The 21020-nt window shown below is 43.3% G+C and overlaps 2 pseudogenes; both read left to right on the top strand.

Annotated features, from left to right (window-relative positions):
• Window positions 1–16756: 16756 nt before the first annotated feature.
• LOC147427432 (uncharacterized) lies at window positions 16757–17356 on the top strand (annotated as a pseudogene).
• An 852-nt stretch (window positions 17357–18208) lies between these two features.
• On the top strand, window positions 18209–18776 carry LOC147427431 (uncharacterized; annotated as a pseudogene).
• Window positions 18777–21020: the final 2244 nt, after the last annotated feature.

Here is a 21020-nt window from a genome sequence, read left to right as displayed (position 1 = left end):
GGCTATTCATATTAGCGATGCTCACACAGCGACGCTCAAAAAAAAAATTCCCGGCGTCGCTATGAGCGTCGCAAATTTCTTTGTTAATTTGCGACGCTCATAGCGACGTCAGCTGGGCTAAAAAAATAACCGAGCACGCCCAAAAACTCAGATGTCAGATCTGAGTTTTTCGGCGCCCTCAAGCAAGGAGCAAGTAACGCTCTCCCTCTCTCTCTCTCTCTCTCTCTCTCTCTCTCTTTTTCTTCTCCACACACACACACACACACACACACACACACACACGAGGAGAGGAAGGAGAGCCAGGTATGCTCCTTCCCTCTCCTCATTCTCATGTTCCCTTCCCCTCTTTCTCTCTCCCTCTCTCTCTCTCTCACACACACACATACACACACACACACATAGTGTTTTTGAGAGAGAGAGAGTACAAACATAAACAAAAATGCACACACACATACATAAACAAAGAATGCACACACACATTGAGAGAGGAAAAGAGAGAGAGAGCATGCATAAACAAAAAACGCACGCATTGAGAGAGGAAAAGAGAGAGAGAACATGCATAAACAAAAAACGCACACATTGAGAGAGGAAAAGAGAGAGAAAACATGCATACGATCCAAAAAAATGCACACACATTGAGAGAGAAAGAGAGAGAAACTAGTTTAACGTCGTAGGAAACTAATTAAAATTAAAAGACCTAAAGATCTAGCCGACGAGGAGTTGAACTCAAGACCTATTATTCAAGAGGGAAATGGCATAATCAATCTATCATACTTGGCATGGGTGATAGAAAGGTTATACCATTTATCTCTTTTTATTGGCACACACATCCACACACGCGCACACACACAAGAAGAAGAGAGTTATAACGTCGTAGGAAACTATCTTAAAAGACGTTAAAGATTAGGTTATATGTAGACTTACATTAAATTAGATTTAGGTTTATTTTTAACTAGATTTACGTTTATTTACGCTAGATTTAGATTTACGTTATATTAGATTAGATTTAGGTCTCCATAGACTGCGATGCCTGCATGAAGCGGGTGAAGAAAGCCCTCAATGGAATATAGGGTATTGCTGCCTTCACTCATGGTGGGCTCCGTCGATCCAAAAGTACTGGTGAAATGTCTTCAGAAGATAGGGAAGAAGGTGGATCTTCAGGGCGGCAAGAGTCACTACATCCCTGACACAATGACCATCTAGACAACCTCTAGTCATTCAACAGCAACTTCAAAGTTAGTAACAAGAGCAAGAACGGTCTAAAGGGCCAATTGCTGTCGTCAGATGTGGATGGAGATGAGGCAGCGTCACCGCCGAAAGTTAACTCTCACATCTTTAGTGATGAGAATGCCAACTCTTGCCGAGTTATGTGAAAAATTATGTGTTAAATCAGTTTTAAGGTTCTTATAATCCCTGTTAGTTTAGTTCTTTGTTTTTAATATAACATAATTTACGTTAGATTTAGATTTATGTTATATTAGATTAGACTTAGGTTTATTTAGGTTTACCCACACACACACACACACACACACACACACACAAGAAGAAGAGAGTTTTAACGTCGTAGGAAACTATCCCAAAAGACGTTAAAGATTAGGTTAGATGTAGACTTACGTTAAATTAGATTTAGGTTTATTTTTAGTTAGATTTACGTTTATTTAGATTTACGCTTATTTACGTTAGATCAAGTCCACGCAAGAATTACTTACGGTTTAGGGTTTAGAGTTAGACGAACAGTGAAAAGATCTACTGTGAAAAGATGTTAAGATGCTGTGAAGTGCTACAGCTAGAGAAGAGGCAAAGGGGTTTTGTCCACTACATGCAGTATCATGTAGACGTGGGTGTGTAGATTTCTTGTACCCACAAATATAGGTATTGACCAATAAAGACGAGATTATAACCCGGTGGTTCTGATCTCCGTGCACCTCTAGACCGAGGTGTGCGGGGATTGGACATGACTAGAGAATGTGAGGTAAAGAGAGAGAGAGAGAGAGAGAGAGAGAGAGAGAGAGAGAGAGATAAGACGAAGAATGCCAATAGAATATTAAATTTGTTGTCCAGGTTATAAGTTTTTTATCCTCATTACGAGTAGTGACGAGGATGTGGGACCGTCCAACCGAAACACCTATCTCTCAACGAGGGTCTTATGTCCTTGTAATCAATGCAAGCATGCTGTGCGACGGACAAGACGTGTTTCTTTGCAGCACGTTCGCGAATTTGGTGAGTTCGATCCATCTATTATAGATCGAGTTGTTGCCAATTATAACTCGTCGGACTCTGACGCTGGCCAACAAGCAGCAATCTTGCAACCCAATAGACGTGTTCGCAGGCGCTTTGGTCAAGCAGCATATGTGAGGCCACAAGATGTAGCCTCTGACAGCTCGGGGGATGATCATGCAGAGCACATTCCCAACGAGGCAATGTTTGAGCCCGAGATTGATGAAATGATCGAGACGATCATGGATTCAGAAAGGCTTATCTATGATGATATGAAAAGTGAAGCCGATACGCCATTGTATAATGGAGCACGTATGTCTAGATTGAAAGCACTCCTAGTTCTTCTCAACATGCAGGCAAAGTTTGGATGGAGTGACACTAGCGTCACAGCGCTTTTCAGGTGATCTATTACAATTAGTTTACTTTAATAAAACTCTAAATGTATAATGATCTGATAGATTTTTACACGACTGTATCATATTTTTATGTTGTGTAGATTGCTGAAAGAGCACATACTACCAGCTGACAATGTGATGCCAGATTCCCGAGATGAAGCAAGAAAGATTTTGCGAAACTTGGGGATGGATTACAATTCTATCCACGCTTGTCCTAACGACTACATTCTTTTCAGAGGGGAATACATAGACATGGAGAAGTGTCCGAAATGTGATTCCGAAAGATATCGAGTAGATCTCCACGGGACAAAAATTCCACAAAAGGTTTTGCGACATTTCCCTCTGCTTCCTCGCATCAAGCATTTCTTCGAATGTAAGTCCATGGCCGCCCTAGCATCATGGCATGAGGAGAATAAATCTTCGGATGGTGTGCTACGAATTCCTGCAGATTGCGTAGCGTGGAAACATATAGATGGAACATGGTTGGATTTTGCCAGGGAAGCTCGAAATTTGCGCTTAGGCCTGGCTATGGATGGCGTAAATCCATTTGGTCAAAGATCAACATCTTACAGTGTATGGCCCGTTGTCATCGTCAACTACAACATTCCCCCGTGGTTGACTACGAAGAAGGGGAACCTATGGCTAAGCTTGATTGTGCCAGGGCGATATAAAGTGGGGAATATGGATGTGTATCTTCGTCCACTATTGGAAGAGCTACAACAATTGTGGATTGGCATAGAGGTGGTGGATATGAGCCAACACACAGGACGACAGAATGCTTTGATCAGAGGCATTCTAATGTGGACCATGCATGACTATCCCGGGCTAACAGAATGCTCAGGTGATCTATTGACACTCCTCACTCAGACACTGTAAATCTTGTTTTTTCCCATAGTTGATCTATTATCATGTGTATACATGCAGGGCTTCAAACAAGCGGATACAGAGCATGTGTCACATGTGGACCTAGACTGAATGCACGTAGGGCACCCTCACTGAAGAAGCAAATCTACGAAGGTCATCAAGCGTATCTTCCAAAGAATCATGTGTTACGCGACGGCTTTTTGGGAAGAGAGCCACCAAGGATGTCTGCACAAGCATGGTTAGAGCAGAAGGAGATGTGCGATGACGGATTGCCTTCAGGGATGAAGAGACTATCTCTATGGTACGAGTTACCATACTGGCCCCGACTCATGATCAATCACTTGCTCGATCCAATGCACATATTCAAGAATGTGGGTAATCTACTATGGGACCATCTGACCGGCAAGAAAGATACTTTGGGAGCCAGAGTTGACCTTAGAAATGTGGATCGTATGGAGCAATATTGGCCGCAAACAGTGTCTGATGGATCGATAAAACTCCCTAAAGCACCATGGATTTTCACAGGAGCCCAAGAACGCAAAGTAAAAGAGACCATTCGATCTTTGCGGACCCCCACTGGCGTAATGCACTCGCTCCGAACGTGTTTTACTAAAGAAGGAAAGCTTACCGGTTTGAAGTCACACGATTGGCATAAAATGTGTCAGGTACGTTCATAGTGGACTTTAATATCATTGCATAAAATGTGGACTTTAATATCATTGCTGCACATACTTTACAGTTTATTTTACCGGTTGCCATTGAGGGATGTTTGTCTCTCAACATCCGTAACACAATCTACAAACTTGCAAAGCTGGTGCAATGGATCTCACAAAAGGAGATCAACGTAGACTCCATACCATTCGCCAAACTAAATGCTGCGGAGCTTGTGTGCATGTTTGAGAAACATTTTCCTACTACAATGCTAACCATTCAGGTGCATCTTCTTGTTCACATAGTTGATGAGGTGGAAATAGCTGGCACAGTTCATTCCAGATGGATGTTCTTCTTAGAACGTTTCATGAAAACGCTTAAGGGATATGTGCGTCAAAAGGCACGTCTGGAGGGTAGCATGGCAGAAGGTTGGTTGGTATCAGAGTCCCTAGTGTACATTGGAGAGTGGCTAGACGGATTTGATAAATTCCGGGACACGCTATGGCGAACCATAGATGATGAGCGCATATCTGGGATTGTCATGTGCAATCTCGGTGTTGAGAAGAAGATGACGGAAGATCTAGAGGCTAAAATCAACCGATTTTGCATGCTTCACAATCCAGTGATGCAAAAGTGGATTTCACAATATGAGGATGCAAAGCAAGAGCGACAAAGGGCACGAATCGAGTGGAGACGGGGAAGACGACCACCGATGCACTATCCAGCGGTTCTGGAGAGCCTACCAACCTTCATGAGCTTAAGATGGTTGCACAACCAATTGAAAAGCGCACAACAATGCGGTGACGAAGTGACTGAGGAAGAGTGGGAGTACTCTCGGGGTTGCGCGACCAAGGTAAGTTTGCAATGTACGACTAGCTAGTGACTTTATTTCTAAACGTTTGAACGGCCACTCATAATCTTTGTTCGTTGTAGTATAAGTCATACACAGCAGCATGGTGTAAAGGTCGACATTTTAGGGTGGAACGAATCGACAAAAAGCGTTTTACTCAAGATTGTGGAATCATGGCAAAATTTGAACAGTCTAGTCGACAACGTTCCTCTGATGCAGATCCTGTGGTGGCGGAACTCACTTACTTCGGCACGCTGCAAGAGATTTTGAGGATCGATTACAGAGGATTTTTTGTCGACTTGTTCGACGTGCAATGGTTCAAGATAATCATGGAGGGTCGCAACGCTACTGTGCGTAGAGGAGGGTCTGGTTTTCTTGAGGTGGATTCTACTAAGAAATGGATTGACCTAAGAGACACTTTCGTACTACCCGAGCATTGTGAACAAGTAAGTATGTAAATAGTTAACATCCCCCTTTTACAAGTTATGTACTTGAAAGCTCTCATGTAAGTTATGTGGCTCTGGCAGGTAATATTTCATCCTACAAAGTCTACATCAAACTAGTGGTACGTCATAGAGGTAGCCCCTCGTAGTGCAAGGACGTATGAAGGCTACCATGTGCCAATCACAACGGCATCAATGGAGGAGATCAGAGAAGATGCTCAATCAGAAGCCGCTGCGGTGGTGCCAGACGAGCATCAAGATGCTACTACTCTATATGGGGTGCATGCAGAGGAGCTACAAAATGAAACAGAGGATATGTGTTTAAACGGAGAGCTCTATATAGATATAGGAAGTTATGCTGAGTTATGCGAGGATGAGAGAGAGATCTCTTAAAGCCACAAATATTGTATTTGAACAATTTTTCTCCGTGTTGTAAAAGCTCTGGCTCTCTAAGTACCTTCCATGGTGTATAACGCTCTTTTCTACTCGCGCTCACATCTTTTGATTGAAAATTCTGAGTTTTCGACTTGCCTCTTCTATCACTCAATTCATTGCGTCATTGTATTTATATGCGTCATTACGTCATTGTATTTAATGGTCTTTGCGTCATTGTCTACTCTATTCATTCAATATTAAGTTTAAATATTCGTGTGTTTAATGCAGGTATGGATGATGAGGAGTTTCTTTCTTCTTTGTCACCGCAACAGAGACAGTGGTACGTGGAGCGTCATCGCTCTGGCGCATCATCGCGCGTTCCTACTCCATCCGCATCTCCCTCTCTTTCGGAGCATTCGGCGCGCTCCAAAGCTTCGGCGTCGACGAGACGAGCTTCACACTCGTCTAGACACCGGCGCTCTAGTGGTGGCGGTGGCGGTTGTTGTGGGGATTCCACCACTGATGCCTCCACACCGCCTCGTGTTCGACGAGGCTCTTTACCCTCCCCTTCTTTGCCCGCCCCCACACCAGCCACAGCATCGCCATCTACGCCAGGTTTTGCACGGCTGACTGTTCCTAGAAGCTACACACCTCTACCTACTCCGCCAGGAGCCACCCCTCTCGACACTCCTCGCTTCGGGGCCCAGACGCCGGTGGAGACACCTGACGTCCGTACCCCCATCGACACGCCGCTAGAGACCCCTGCCGGGACACCCAGGTTCACGCGTCACCGGCCAGAGGGCTTGTCTTACTCCATCGACTTCAGCGGCGGCATCATCATGGATGATGACGGCAAGAAGGTGATCTCGCGCATGCATGGTCTTTGCTCTCAGTTGTTTAGACACTACATACTAAACAAATGGAGTGAAGTACCAAGTGATTTAAAAAACAGAGTCATCAGCATACTTCATGATGAGTTTCCCGTTCCAACACGGGATCAGCGCTTCAATGAAGACCTGATGAAGATTCGAATGCGCGAATACTGCAAACACAAGCGTTCCGAAGTGCAAAAAGCAATCAAGAATGGGTGGAACAGGCCAGATTGGCTGGCCAAAGAAGATTGGAAGAATGCGAAGAAAGCAGCGCGCGAGAATCCCGACAAGTGGAAGCAACAAAAGGATGCAGCCAGAGCGCGAGTAGAGGCAGGGAGCTCGCACCACTTGGGGAGCGGTGGATGGGCATCATTTGAGGCCGATTTTGTAAGTGTTTTCACATTGCTCTTTATGTTCGATAGTTTAGGGTTTATGAGTTTTTTAATTCTAACATAATGAAATCTTTGTATGTTTAGACAGTGGTCGATGACAGGACGTGATCCCACACCGTACGAGCGCGAGTACGCAGGCAGGAAGGGCTTAAACGCCCTGATGGACATTCTCAGTTCTCGCGGCGGCATGGTTAGTATTAGGGTTTACTCTTTTTTATTTTTTGTATTGTTTTATAAATGTCATTATATGTTTATACTTACTGAAAGCTGTCTTATTGTCTTTTTTTGCAGAATCCGACAGATACGCCGCTTGGACGCGATGAGACGTCTGACTAGACGACGTCAGTTTAGCCGTAGCTAGATAGCATTAGTTTAGGGTTTCTCATAGCTTATGTATCATGAGACGGATTTTATACGTCTTTTTGAACCATGTATATTATTACATTTGTCACCGGAGTTCCTTTTGCCAATCAATTCTTTATGCCTATGATGTTGTACAATTGTCATTATTACATTTGCCAATCAATTCATTTTGCCTATGATGTGTACAATTGTCAATTTTGCAAACAATGCGTCTTGTGGGTGACTATTTTGGGTCTATTATCTACCCTTGCACTTTTTTAAAAAAGTGAATCAAGTACAATATGGTTGATGGGTGGCAGGGCATTCAATGCCTTGCCACCAAAAAAAAATTCTCTCAGGCGTCGCTATAACCGTCGCTATTTATGGCTCTGTAGCGTCGCTATGAGCGTCGCTATAGTCTGCAGTGTAAACGTCGCTATAAGCGTCTCTATATAGCGACGCTTATAGCGACGCTCGTAGCGACGGTTTTAGCGACGCCGGGGGTTATAAAAACCCAGTGTATTTCCGTCGCTAATAGCGTCACAAGAGCACACAACCTCTTGTAGTGCTCCACTATTAAGACCATAGCTCTCGACGGTGATGCCCCGTTAACTGCACGAAGGCAGGTGCACTGCAAGGCTGAAAAATCCCTATTCTACTTACTCACAGGCAATTAATAATACCAACCATTTATAGCTAGCTTGAGGACCTCCCTTCTTGAGCAAGAAAAGAGAAACCTTGTGTTGTGATACCAATGTAACATATAATGGCCTAATAACTTCTGTGTAGCGGAAATTAGCATGAACATGGTGGGCATTTCATTAGAATAGATTCCTAATGAGAATTACAAGAGTGCTTGGGTGGAGAGAGCAACAAAAAGCATAACACCTAGTTAGATAGCATCAACAATACTTTCAAAAGAGAGAGAAATTAAGCTATTGACAAGAGTTGAGGACCGGATTTGCATGGAGCCGGTCTCCCCTCCAAAAGGCTTTGTATTATGGTTTCTCCCATCAAGAGAGACATTGTACAATACAATTCTTTGTGTTCCTTCAAGATTAGCTAGTGCAATGAAGATGAAAGCTTCATGCACTAAGCAAAACACTTAGTAAACACAACATTAATTATCCCCGTTCTCAGACCCAAGACCTCACACACCTTCGAAGATGGTGAGAGCTAGCAGGGTATGAGAGTAGATTGAGAGGAAGAAGGAGTATCTTACGAGAAAGATGTACATCTCCTCACATAATCACTCATATTAGCATAGCTTTAGCTTAGTAATTAGCTTGGTAGAGGAGATGAGCATGCATTGAAGCTTGGCTCTTGGTTGGATTTGCATCCACAAGCCAAGAGTGTGTCGATGTAGGCTTCTATCTCACAAGCTTGGAGTAGGTGATGAGCTCTCCATTAAAGCTTGGGAAGAGATAGTCTTCTCTTTCTTCACACATGAGATTGTGTGAGTGTGTGCGTGATAATGCCTTGCAAAAATCAGCCCCCCCTCTCTCTTGGGCGACCCCCTTGCTATTTGCTCTTGCAGGCTCCCTATTGGACAATGCCAAGCTCAGCCAATGGCTATTAAGCAGCATAAGTGATAGCCTTCATACATGTGTCCCCCTTTCCCTTTTTGTGAGAGCTTAATCAATTAAACTTAATTGATTTAAGTGAAATAAATCCCCATTGGACCTTTCCCCATTCTGACGAATAGGAATTAATTAGCCCATTGGGCTGCTCAATTCCTATTGGACCCCTTCTCAGGCTGTCCAATAATCATCCAGGAGACTTAATTTTCATTGGTTCTTTCTATTAAGTGTTTTAAAATTAATTAGGCTAAATTTACTCTAGCCTAATTCTCATTGGTCCACTTCAAGGGTCATCCAATAGGAATTGAGCACATTTTGGGAGCAACTAGCTTAGGCATCTGACATGTGTCCTTCATTCCCTTTGTGTAAAGGGGGCTTGTGTGTGTGTGTGTGTGTGTGAGGCTTCCTCTCTCATCCCCTATCTTTAGGGCTCGCCCCCTCATGTGTAGGGATGTGTGTTGACTTTGGAGAGCACACAAACCACCCAATTCATCCTAAGCTTTAACCCTTTGGACACAACCTTTGAATTTTGGAACCTTAGCATTTTGGAAGTCTTAATGGGCTGAACCTTAGGGTCTTTTTAGCCCATTGTTGCACATGGATCTTTTGCAAATGGCCCCCCCTTTGGATCCCTATTTTCCGTACTTTGGATCCCTATTGTGGCCAGTCTGCTAGCTTAACCAATATTCTAGCTTTTTCTCCCCTGGCACTTCCCCATATTAAATGATCAGTTTAACATGAGAAAATCGTTTCGGAGAATTAGATATTGATTATTATGACATGATTCATGCTTGTGACATTTATATTATTTGATTGTGGTTTTCCATGGTTTGATTGAGTGCATTTAATTATGTTTTGTTACCTACCATTATCGATGTATAAATTTGTCTTTGCTTGATGAATTGAACTAGAGCTTAGTGTTTTAGATGAGCCTCCAGGAACTTAGGAGGCTGTGACTTTAGGTTAACTCATTTACTTGTGACGGCTAGTCCTAGTTGGTAAAATTTTATTTAAACGTTTGAGACCTTTATGAGTGTTTTAGGCATAGAGAGGCTTGCTCACTTAAACAACAAAGAACACTAGTGAGCATACAAAGAAAATGGAAGCCAAAAAACAAAATTTTTATAAATGTAAAATCTTAGGCTGGAAGAGTAATCCCAGCTTGATCTTGATACTTCACTCACATATATTGCCTATGGTACTAGAGCTCTAGAGGTTCTTAGTGTGGGTGATTTTGTTTAAGAAGAAAAAAGCCCCGTGCATACAAAATAAGCACACACGTCAAATGATCTTCGACCAATGTATCTTGGTAGAGCTCATTCATGAGAGTTAGGGGTGAGTGTGGAGAAGGAGAAGAAGAGTGGCTATGGATCTTGGAGCTTCCACACACATTTGTAGTCATGTGGGCTTCCGTTGCACGTATTGAAGCAAGGGACTTGCATAACACTGTGTGTAAGCCACAGATGGCTCCAAGCACACAACTAGCCTAAACTAGTAAGCTCAAAGATGACAATGGGTGTCACTCACCGCTCTATGCTTGTTGTCGTGGAGGATTCCTTGCCACGAAGAAGAGAGAGCCGCCACTGTGCCACGCTCAACCGCCTCGCAGCCGCCGTCGTGCGGCCACAATGCTCTCTCTCTCTCTCTCTCTCTCTCTCTCTCTCTCTCTCTCTAGAACACACACACACACACACACACTAGAACACAAAAAAGACGTAGAGGAGATGGAGCAAGAGCACTCTTCTTGCATTGCACAAATGAGAGAATGCCCTATTTTAGGTTTAGATTGGCTAAGTGTGAGATTGCCCATTCACATTTGAGTGCCCACACTTAGCCAATCTTACCCAGACATTATAAGTTCTAGTTTAGAGTGCACCTCTCATTGGCGATCACTCTTAACCATTCCTACCTTATCAACAAGCCTAGCCAATAACATAATACACTACTAGCGGGTCCGACAAGCCCGACCCATGGTTACATAAAAGGTGGTCGCTTGGTGGTAACATGCCCCCCTTCCTGATGTAGATTTCGCCCTTGGAAGCTAGTGAGAGAAAGCACGTTTTGTTCATGTTGTAGAGCATTTGGATTTGAATCTTCAAGACAAAGTCACTGTTTTATGCAAGCGGAATTATATGGCAGTAAATCATGAGAGGAATGTAAAGTGCATGTGGAAATGAGTAGATTCAAGATTTATGAAATGGTAAACTGTCATTAAGGACAAATAAATTGCACTTTGATGAAATTAATTAATCAAGAGTTTTGGGTTTATGGGTGAGTTTATCGATTATTTAGCTATGACTAAGGTTAAAACAACTACTCTAGTACTAGCAAAGCTAAGAAGATTATTTAAATACGAGATTCCCTAATTGTGCTTTTCAGCTTTGATTAGCCAACTAGCTCTCACAACTCCAAACAAAAGCTTGAAATTTTAACTGTAAGCTCGATGGAAGTCTTTTAAATGTCCTTTTTTTTCTTTTTTTTTACTTTGGTTCACAATAATTTAACGTGTGTGCTTATTTTGTATGTCCGTGGCTTTTTGCTTTTCAAGGAAAAGCACTCACACTGGGAACCTCTAGGGCTCTAGTACCATAAACAATATATATGAGTGAAGTACCAAATCAAGCCAGGATTTCTCTTCCAGTGTAAGATTTTTCATTTGTGGCACTTATGTTTTTTGCTTCCATTTCCTTGGTATTCTCACTAGTGTCTTTTGTTGTTTAAATGAGCAAGCTTCTCTATGCCTAAAACATTCCTAAGGTCTCAAACACTTAGATAATTTTATCAACTAGGACTAGTGGTCAAGTAAATGAGTTAACCTAAAGTCACGGTCTCCTAATCTCAAGGCTCATCTATAAGATCAACTCTAGTTCAATCAACTTAAGCAAAGACAAATTTATACATCTATAATGGCAGATAACAAACACAACTATTGCACTCAAACAAACCATGAAAAACCACAATTAGCAGCTATACATATTCACCAGCATGAATCATGGAAAGTAGTACACCTGGAGGTATGGAGTTGCTCATTTCGTCCAAGCAGATATCCTCAGCCATGTGGATGGAAATCCATATAAGTCCTAGATAATAATATCAAACAACAAGGCACTATACCTCTAGGAGGCATGTCAGTCTGAAAAAATTAAAACTCCTAGAAAACAAGCTCAAAACACGATCCAAACCCCTAACCTACCTATCAGTCATCCCTTTTAGAATCAAGGAAAGAGGATATTATATAAACCGGGCTAGGTCTCTATCCTCATCATCTAGATTAACGAAATCATTTTCCATGAGGCCATAGTCTTCCTTGGTCTCTATTATGTCTTCTTCATCATCCTCTTGCGCAAGCATGTTAATCAAGAACCTCGCTATGCGTGGATACTCATCTTGTGCAAAAGAATAAGCATGTGCCACTGGAGAAACATTCACTACTGGTGGGTAGGGATCACTAGTTATCCATAGACGTATCAACCATTCTAACTCCTCAAAATTTCTCTCATGTGTAAGTCTCTCTACCAAATCCCATTCGCAAGAAAGTACAGGGTAGCAGATGTGAAACACTTGAGAAAAATAAAAAGGGTACCTTTCATCAAAAATAGAAGCGCATGCCTCTAGTGAACTAGCCATCTCTGAGAATACAGATAGATTTGGATAGATCTTTAAAACATAAGAGTTGTTTTTGTGTGTTGCTTGATGTGACATGGTGAATTTGGACTTATATGTAGGATCTGATAGGGTGCTCTCTCGTTGCTAGTCACTCTTACTCTTTTACTATTTGTTATTTTATTTTATTTTATTGTTTCCTAGAACTAGTATAAGGCTATGTATATACAGTCCCTCAATTGCAGAGTTCAAATGTCAAGGAAGAAAATTTATGAGGATGGGAATCCAAAATATTGACGTGAGTGAGGACTCCCCCCTTCCATGGGTAGGTCATACTATTTGAAATGTGCTCGTCACCAAATTGTTCCAGTTGGTAATAGGTGAGGATTTTTGCCATTAGTTTTCTATTACATTAGGTGCCTCATCGAGTTGCAAGGGTGGTAAGGTACTCTCCCAGGATCGAACTTGAAGTGGTTCATCAGGTGATTGTTGACACTAGGAGGTGTGGATTCCTTGTAGCTTCATGGAGGTCCACTATTGTAGGTGGAGGCTATGGAGAAGCTTTACCTCTATGGATGCATTACATGAGAAGCTAGAAGCTTCATGGGACTCCCCCCTTCCTCAGCTAGGTGGAATAATTTGGTTTTGCCTTGGAACCCAAACTAGCTCTAAATAGGTGTATAGCATACTGTGATCTTTCCCTTTCCATGGTCTGCCATTGGCTTTAGAGTTACACAGATCGACTCACATGGTTTTGTAGGTGATAGGGAAGGACACATTTTACATTTAGGTACCCAAGTTTGATCATTTCCATCATAGTAGCCTTCGGCTTCTAATAGTCGTTTTGGAATCCATCGTTAGTTGGTCTTGACTCTCCTAGAGCGTGCTCTTGGTTTTCCATGAGAAGTTTTTCTTGAAATGGATGGAAGGGTTGAGGTATCTGGAAGTAAGGCCTTGGGGTCCCATTGATATGTAATCTTAGGTCATGTAGGTTGAGTACTTGCAATATTACTGCTTGCTGCAACTACAAGTGTTGAAGTGCTAGGTTCATGGGCAGTCAACAAGGACGAGTTAACCACTTTGGTTTGTGAATCTTGCTAGAGTCTGCAACGTAGGTGACTTTGCTTCAATGATAGGGGTAAAAGTCGGTGGTCGCGTTGTGACACTACCAGTACCCCAATCAATAGTATATTTGGTTGCCAACATCCACGTGCATCCAAGGATTATGTTGCCCTCCATAGTTACAGTAGGCATGACCAAAAATTGTTGAGCTACAACCCCATTGTCATAACTGACAGAAGTGTGCCAGATACCAAAAATTGTGGTTTTTTTCTTGTTGACACCCTTGACTTGGATAATACTCTCAAATAGAGATGGCTTTCCTAACTGACACCACAATCCATATGATAGCAGACTATAGTTAGCACCCATGTCCAATAAGGCATTATATACTACTTTTCCATAGGTGTTGTTTAGCTCAGTATGGTATCGTAGAGGTGTGTCAGAGTCCAACCAATCCTCGTCGGTTTCAACGTGGAATGCATGTGTAACTCCAAGGTTAGCCTCTCGTTGGTGTCTTATGCGTTGTTGTGGCTCCTTAGCCTCAGCTTGAGCTTGTATCTTCTTCAAATCTGTTTGTGCCTTGGCTGCCTTTTTTTTATGGATGGCACGTAGTTCCTCTTGGCTTAAAGGATCATAGTATAGTTTAAATTTGCTCCCATTGAGGAATCCAATGGTTTCAACTCCATCAAGAGTCTCCACATGAATGGTCCCTTGTGGGGTGATTTCACATACTCTATATGGTCCTTTTCCCACATATTTCAACTTTTTCTTTTTGTTACGCACTCCATACATAAGGACTTTATCACCAACATTGGTATCCTTGTTCTTTAGATGACGGTCAAACCATTTCTTCCTCCTATCTTTCTCCACAAGTGCATTTTGCACAGCCAATTTTCATCTAATCTTTCAAGGATATATAAGCGCTCAACTAAAGGGTTACCATCCCAACCTTCTTGTGAAGCTACACGCTAGGAATTACAAACTCCCATGGCATAACTGCTTCTTGGCCATATACCATTTTGAATAGTGTACAATTAATAGCCACTTTGTAAGAAGTACGATAAGCTCATAGGACTGAAGTCAGCTCAAATCCCAATTTGTGCGATGAGCTTCCACCGTTTTGGTCAAGATAGAGATTAAGGTCTTGTTGGTGCTCTCAGCTTGGCCATTTGCTTGTGGATAATAAGGTGTGGACTTATGGTGAGCTATCATGAAGTTGGTAGTGAGTTCTTTTATCACTCCATTTATAAAATGAGTGCCATTGTCACTCACAATCTCAAAGGGACAACCAAATCTTGTAATAATGTTCTCAAAGAGAAACTTGGCAGTTGACCTTGCATCAGCCTTACATGTCACCCTGGCTTTTGCCCACTTTGTCACCTAGTCAGTGGCAATGATAATATACCGAGATTGAGTGCTACGAGCTACCGGACTAATTGGGCCTACAAAGTCCAACCCCCATTTTTCAAATGGTTGAGTCACTTTAACAGGATGTAAGGGCATCTTATCCTTTTGTTGTGTGATCTTGTAACGTTGGCATTCATCACATCCTTTTGCAAAAAGTGATGCGTCTTTGAATAAGGTAGGCCACCAATAGCTTGATTGCAACACCTTTCTAGCTGTTAGTTCCCCTGAGAAATGTCCTCCGGCTATACCCATGTGGGCTTCTTGCAATATGTATAAATACTCATCCTCACAAGCACAACATCTAAGAATATCATCCTTCCCTATCCTGTAGAGATCTCGTGCAATGAAAGAATAAGGTTCACATTCTTTTAACAGTTTTTGAGCTATGTTAAGAAGCTCTTTGGGTGGAAAACCATTAACTAGAAAGTTCACACTCTTTCACTACATTCAGGTATGGTTTCGACTAGGAATAGAGAAGTATCGGGCAATTCATCATTGACTCCAGTAGGGGATTCACCATTGGGTATGCGAGACAAATGATCCGGCGGCATGACATGTCTTTTACCAAGTCTCACCACAACCGTAAAATCAAACTCAAGGAGAATTAACAACCATCGTGTGATTCTTCCTGTGGAACAAGGTTTATTTACTAGATACAACAAGGCTTGATGATCCACATAAAAAACAAACTTCTTGGCAAGAAGGTAGTAGCAAAATTTCTTCACTGCGTAAATCATAGCTAAACCTTCTCGCTCCATAGAGGTGTAGTTTCTCTCGGCATCATTCAATTGACTACTTGCAAAGCTAATGGGTAGTCCAATTTATGTTCTCCTGGTTGAGCTAGAACACACCCAATAGCAAAGTTTGATGCACCAATATGCACATGGAAAATTATATTCCAATTGGGAACTCGTAAAATGCGAGCGCTTGTCAAGGTCTTTTTCAATAACTCAGCTAACAGGCTCTTGTATAGGAGCACACCAAATTGGAGGTACAAAATGAAACGAATGACCAGAATGGCTTACCAATGGCAAAGTAGCTACCTCTTTGACGCTTGAACTCCCCTTTGGCTTCATGGCATGATGCAACTCCATTATTGAGTTATATCCATAGTCCCCTGGCTTCAACAAACCCATCCCCAGCTTCTTCTTTGCTTTCCTACTCTTTGCCTTTGCCAAGCAAACCATTTGCTCATAGTCCTCTACACCACCGCACTCGACCTTCTCTTTGATTCGCGGATGCAAGCAAGCTAGAAACTGCTCTCGCTTGAAATGGTCTCCATTTCGCACACATGTAACAGCAACTAGTCTCTCCCAAATAGACTCAAATTTACCCAAAAACAAAGAAAAATCTTCAGTTACATCCTGCTTTAGCTTGCTCAATTGCTCACCCAAGTCCGATGGAGAAACCCGCTTCTCAAAAGCTTCAACAAACTGTTTGCGAATCTTGCTCAGCGACTGACGATCCGCAACCTTCAATCCTTCAAACCATGCTTTGGCTCGTCCTTGTAGAACGAATGGTGGGGCCTTCAATTTGGCTTCATGTCCACAAATTCTCAACTACAACAGGCATAGCTCCCGATCGAAAAACCAATATGCAGCCTCTTCTTCTCCAGTAAGCACCAAGTCAATATCATGCATCATCTTCAGGCTTTAAAACTTCATTGAGGAGCAATCAGTAGATCCTCAGTGGGGGCACCACTGATGGAAAGGAGAAAATGGGAACAACACCCGGCACACTCTACACTGCCTCTCTATAGCCCAGGGAAATATCCGGCACCCCTAACCACATAGAATCACATACACACACACTATCTGCCAACCTTCACACCATGGACTCCCCTATGAGCAATCTCGACCACCCACACTCACACATGATCACTTCAGTACAATAAACCCGTCAACAAACCATCATATCCCGACACCATTGGATGCCTACAGCTCCCCAATCTATAAATGCACTCACACCGGGAGGCGACACACGCCTTGACCACACACAAAATAGCTCACCCAATCATTCTCTCCCTCCCTCTCTGCACACACACATACACAAAACTCGGAGCCAACACTGTCATGCGCGTACTAGGGCACAAGACGGGATAGACGAAGTGATTGATGGCAAATTCAACACGGAAAATAAACCCCCCGAATTGTGAACTCATTTATCCATAGCACAAAACAAAAAACATTTCTCATACAATGATGGAGGCTTCCCCTTGGCGACCTTCTCTCCTATTTCACAAGCCAATAGCGGCCTCTTCCCTTGAGCTTGCAGCTCTCCTCCTTGGCAATTTCCACCTCTGATGGCGACCTCCCTTGGGTGTTCTCACTGCTTGACCAGCCCTTTGATGGCTCCTCTCCCTTCTCCCCTAGCTCTTGCCCTCTATAACCCCTATCCCTGGCAGTCCTCCTGACCACCCTTGGTGCTCCTCACTGACGTGCCCCACGACACCACCACCTCTCTGTCCAGCTTGCGGCCCTCCACCCTCCTTTTCCTCTCCCACAGCCCTTGGTGGCCTTCAACCCCTCGGCCCAGTTGCTTTCCCCTTGGCTTACCTTCCCTTCTGCATACCTCAGCCCTCTGCAGCAACCCGATTTCCCTCTAAGCTATGCCACCTCCTCGGTTTCATGCCCATGCAGCCCTGTTCCCTTGCTCCTGCACAAGCCGGCTCCCTAGCTTCGACTTGGCGACCTTGCTCTTGTCTCTTCCACGTGACTGGCTGCCACCTAGGATGCTCTCCCTCCTCCTACTGATGACGCTTTCACCCCAAGCCAACCTCCCCTATGGTAGCCCCTTGTGGCCTTTGCAGCCCCCCACCTTGTTCCTTGGCTTCCCTCGTCACCTGCACATGGCCTCTAATGGTCATGCAGTTCGACACACGCCCATCCCCTTTTCTTCGAGCCCTTGAGGCCCTCTGTCCACGCACTTGGCAATCACCCCATCTGGCACAACCTTCCCTCCTCGTGCAGTCGAGTGCCTCCCCTTCTATTCTAGGCGACTAAAGCCTTGACAGTGCTACCTCCTGATAGTTGCATGGCTTTAAAAATTAAAGCCTTCCAAAAAAAACAATTCCCCTTCTGTGGGGCATTCCCATCGAAGGCAATCGACACTCCGCCATAGTGAGAAGGGCCCTTCATACCATACCACAAGGGCGCATGCTCCTATACCAAGGTTTGATAGCCACAAAAGAGTATAAAAGTAGCTCCGAGGTGTCAAGATACCCGCCAGTAGAAGCGCCAACCGTCACGAACGTCGACAACATCAAAGGGATTCTCACTTGCCCGAGGACTTGATTGACAAACAGAGAATACATATCCTCAAGCACATGAAAAACCCTACACCTGCTGATCTTGACCATCCATTTTGTGATCGTACATACCATAGCTGCTTTTGACTACTAGCAAAGCTCAAAAAAACAATACTTGACCTACAAAGGGCCACATTTGGCATACACATCCTGGCAAGTAGAGTCTCCCGCAGACATTTCGCTCCAGATCCCATATCATAAACTCTTTGTCATTTGCATCCAGCATCCCTGGTCTCATTCCCAAGCTTGTGATATAAAAATTTGCCCATGCCACCTGTCATAGGAAGAAACACTGACAGCTTCCACTAGCAAGTGCTCCACCTTGGTATACCTCTCCCAGCTGCATCAAATACCTGCTCAAGGTCCTTGCCATTTGCCTGCAAACTGCCATGTCTAGGCTTCTTGCACTTCCATAGGTCGACCATTTTCAGCTGAACCAATGTGGCGTGCTTTACAGCCCTCAATTTGGTTACGTACAGCCCTTAGAATCCTAAAACTAGTCTTTTGCTAGGTGGGGAGAGGACTAGAATTAGTAAGTCCAAAGGGTGAGTGTGAAGGTGATGGTGGAGTACTTGAGGAACTTGTCCCACATGCCCTCCCTTCACTTGAGATCCTAGTCTTTATATATAAGGTAGTGTAAGTAGTATATCATAAGACTGAGGACTGAGGCTTGGGCCTGGGCTCGGGGAATGATCCCGATCCCGATGATCCCAATCCCTTCCTTTTAGGATAATAAATTTTTTATTTTAATTCCCAAATTTCTTTTTGGTCCCCAATATCCCGAGTGTTTTTTATTTATTTTTATTTTTTAAAATATGCGGACGGTCGTGTAGTTTTAGTGGCCTTTTCGGGCCACACACACCGTAAACCTTTACCTACTCTCCTAACTAACCTAACCTGATCTCCTCTACAGCTAACTACTCTGCTATTTAAGCTTAACTACTCTACTAACTACTTTGCTGACTACTAATTGACAGAGAAGCTACCTACTGTGCTAACTGCTTACTCTTTCACTAGCTAACACACTAACTACTAATTGTGCAAATTAAAAAAACTGTGTAAAAGCAAACATTGGCAGGAAACAAGCTAACTGTCTTATCTACTTACTCATTCACTACTAGCACACTAACTACTAACTGTGCAAAAGATTATGTGCAAACAGACATTGGCAGAAAACAGACATTATGCAGGGAATAAAAACTTACAGAAAATAACTTCTTCTTCTTCCTCTTCCTTCCTAACACAAACACTCACAGAAGAGTGCCTCTTGAGCTTAGTGTGGGGCGATTCCCCGGCAACGACACCAAAAATGTGGGCTTCTGCCGCACGTATCGAAGCAAGGGACTTGCCTAACACTGTGTGCGAGCTACAGATGGCTCCAAGCACGCAACTAGCCTAAACTGGTAAGCTCAAAGATGACAATGGTGTGTCACTTACCCCTCTATGCTTGTTGTCGTGGAGGATTCCTCGCCGCGAAGAAGAGGGAGTTGCCGCTACGCCGCACTCAACCTCCTCACCGCCGTCGTGTTGTCACAATGCTTGATCACTCTCTCTCTCTCTCTCTCTCTCTCTCTCTCTCTCTCTCTCTCTCTCTCTCTCTCTCTCTCTCTCTCTCTCTCAAGCACATGACACACACACACACTAGTACACAAAGGAGACGGAGAAGGAGATGGAGCAAGAGCACTCTTCTTGCGTTGCACAAATGAGAGAATGCCCTATTTTAGGTTTAGATTGACTTTTATATGGGCTTGCCCATTCACATTTAGGTGCCCACACTTAGCCAATCTTACCCAAACATTATAGGTTCCAGTTTTAGAGTGCACCTCTCATTGGCAATCACTCTTAACCATTCCTACCTGACTGACAAGCACTGCCAATAACATAATACACTGCTAGCGGTTCCAACGAGCCCCGGCCATGGCTACATAAAAGGTGGTTGCTTGGTGGTAACAAGCCATCATTGAATGCAATGCAAGCTAAGTTCTCTCTACTTGTTGTTTTCTTTCAAGTTATGTGTGTTAATGATGCATGATTAGTGCTAATCTTTTCTTCTCTCTCTAGTTTCCCTCTTGTTTTAGCATTCTTGCTTCATGTGTGCACTAGATTAGAGTGTGTGTGTAAGTGGATTGCATACACTACTCTAATTAGAATTCCATGTGTGTGCTCAATGCGTGATTAGAGTGTGTATGCTTGAGATTAGAGTGAGAGTAGCATCATTGTCTACATGATTAGAGAGTTAGAGTGTAGATAGAGATTGTGTGTGTGTGTGTAGATATGGTTCTTTCGGCTTTCCCTCTTTGCCTCTCTTGCTTTTCCCCTCTCCCTTGAGTCCTCATTCCATCACACTAGGTGCATCCATGCCTCCATGCACTAGTCAGGTTCCCATCCACCGGATTGACATTCTGTCGATGGGTTGTGCACTTTGCTACGACCGCCAACAAGCCCTCCCTTCAACCTAGTTTGTCAAATCTTCTTTGGTAAGCACAATGTACCTCATTTTCCATATATGTCAAAATGAATCCATCACAATGTTTTAAATTTGAGTACATTTGGCATACATCACAAGTTTCAACAAATTGCACCACATTTGTCCACCAATAACGATCTTTAATTTTGGCAAAAATGGCCCAGACACCCCTGTGACCTACCCATAGTGACTC

This window comes from Adiantum capillus-veneris, chromosome 23, assembly GCF_014529385.1.
Source record: "Adiantum capillus-veneris isolate H3 chromosome 23, ASM1452938v2, whole genome shotgun sequence".
Lineage (NCBI taxonomy): Eukaryota > Viridiplantae > Streptophyta > Polypodiopsida > Polypodiales > Pteridaceae > Adiantum > Adiantum capillus-veneris.
Note: the sequence above shows the minus strand (reverse complement) of the source record. Positions and strands in the feature narration are given on the sequence as shown.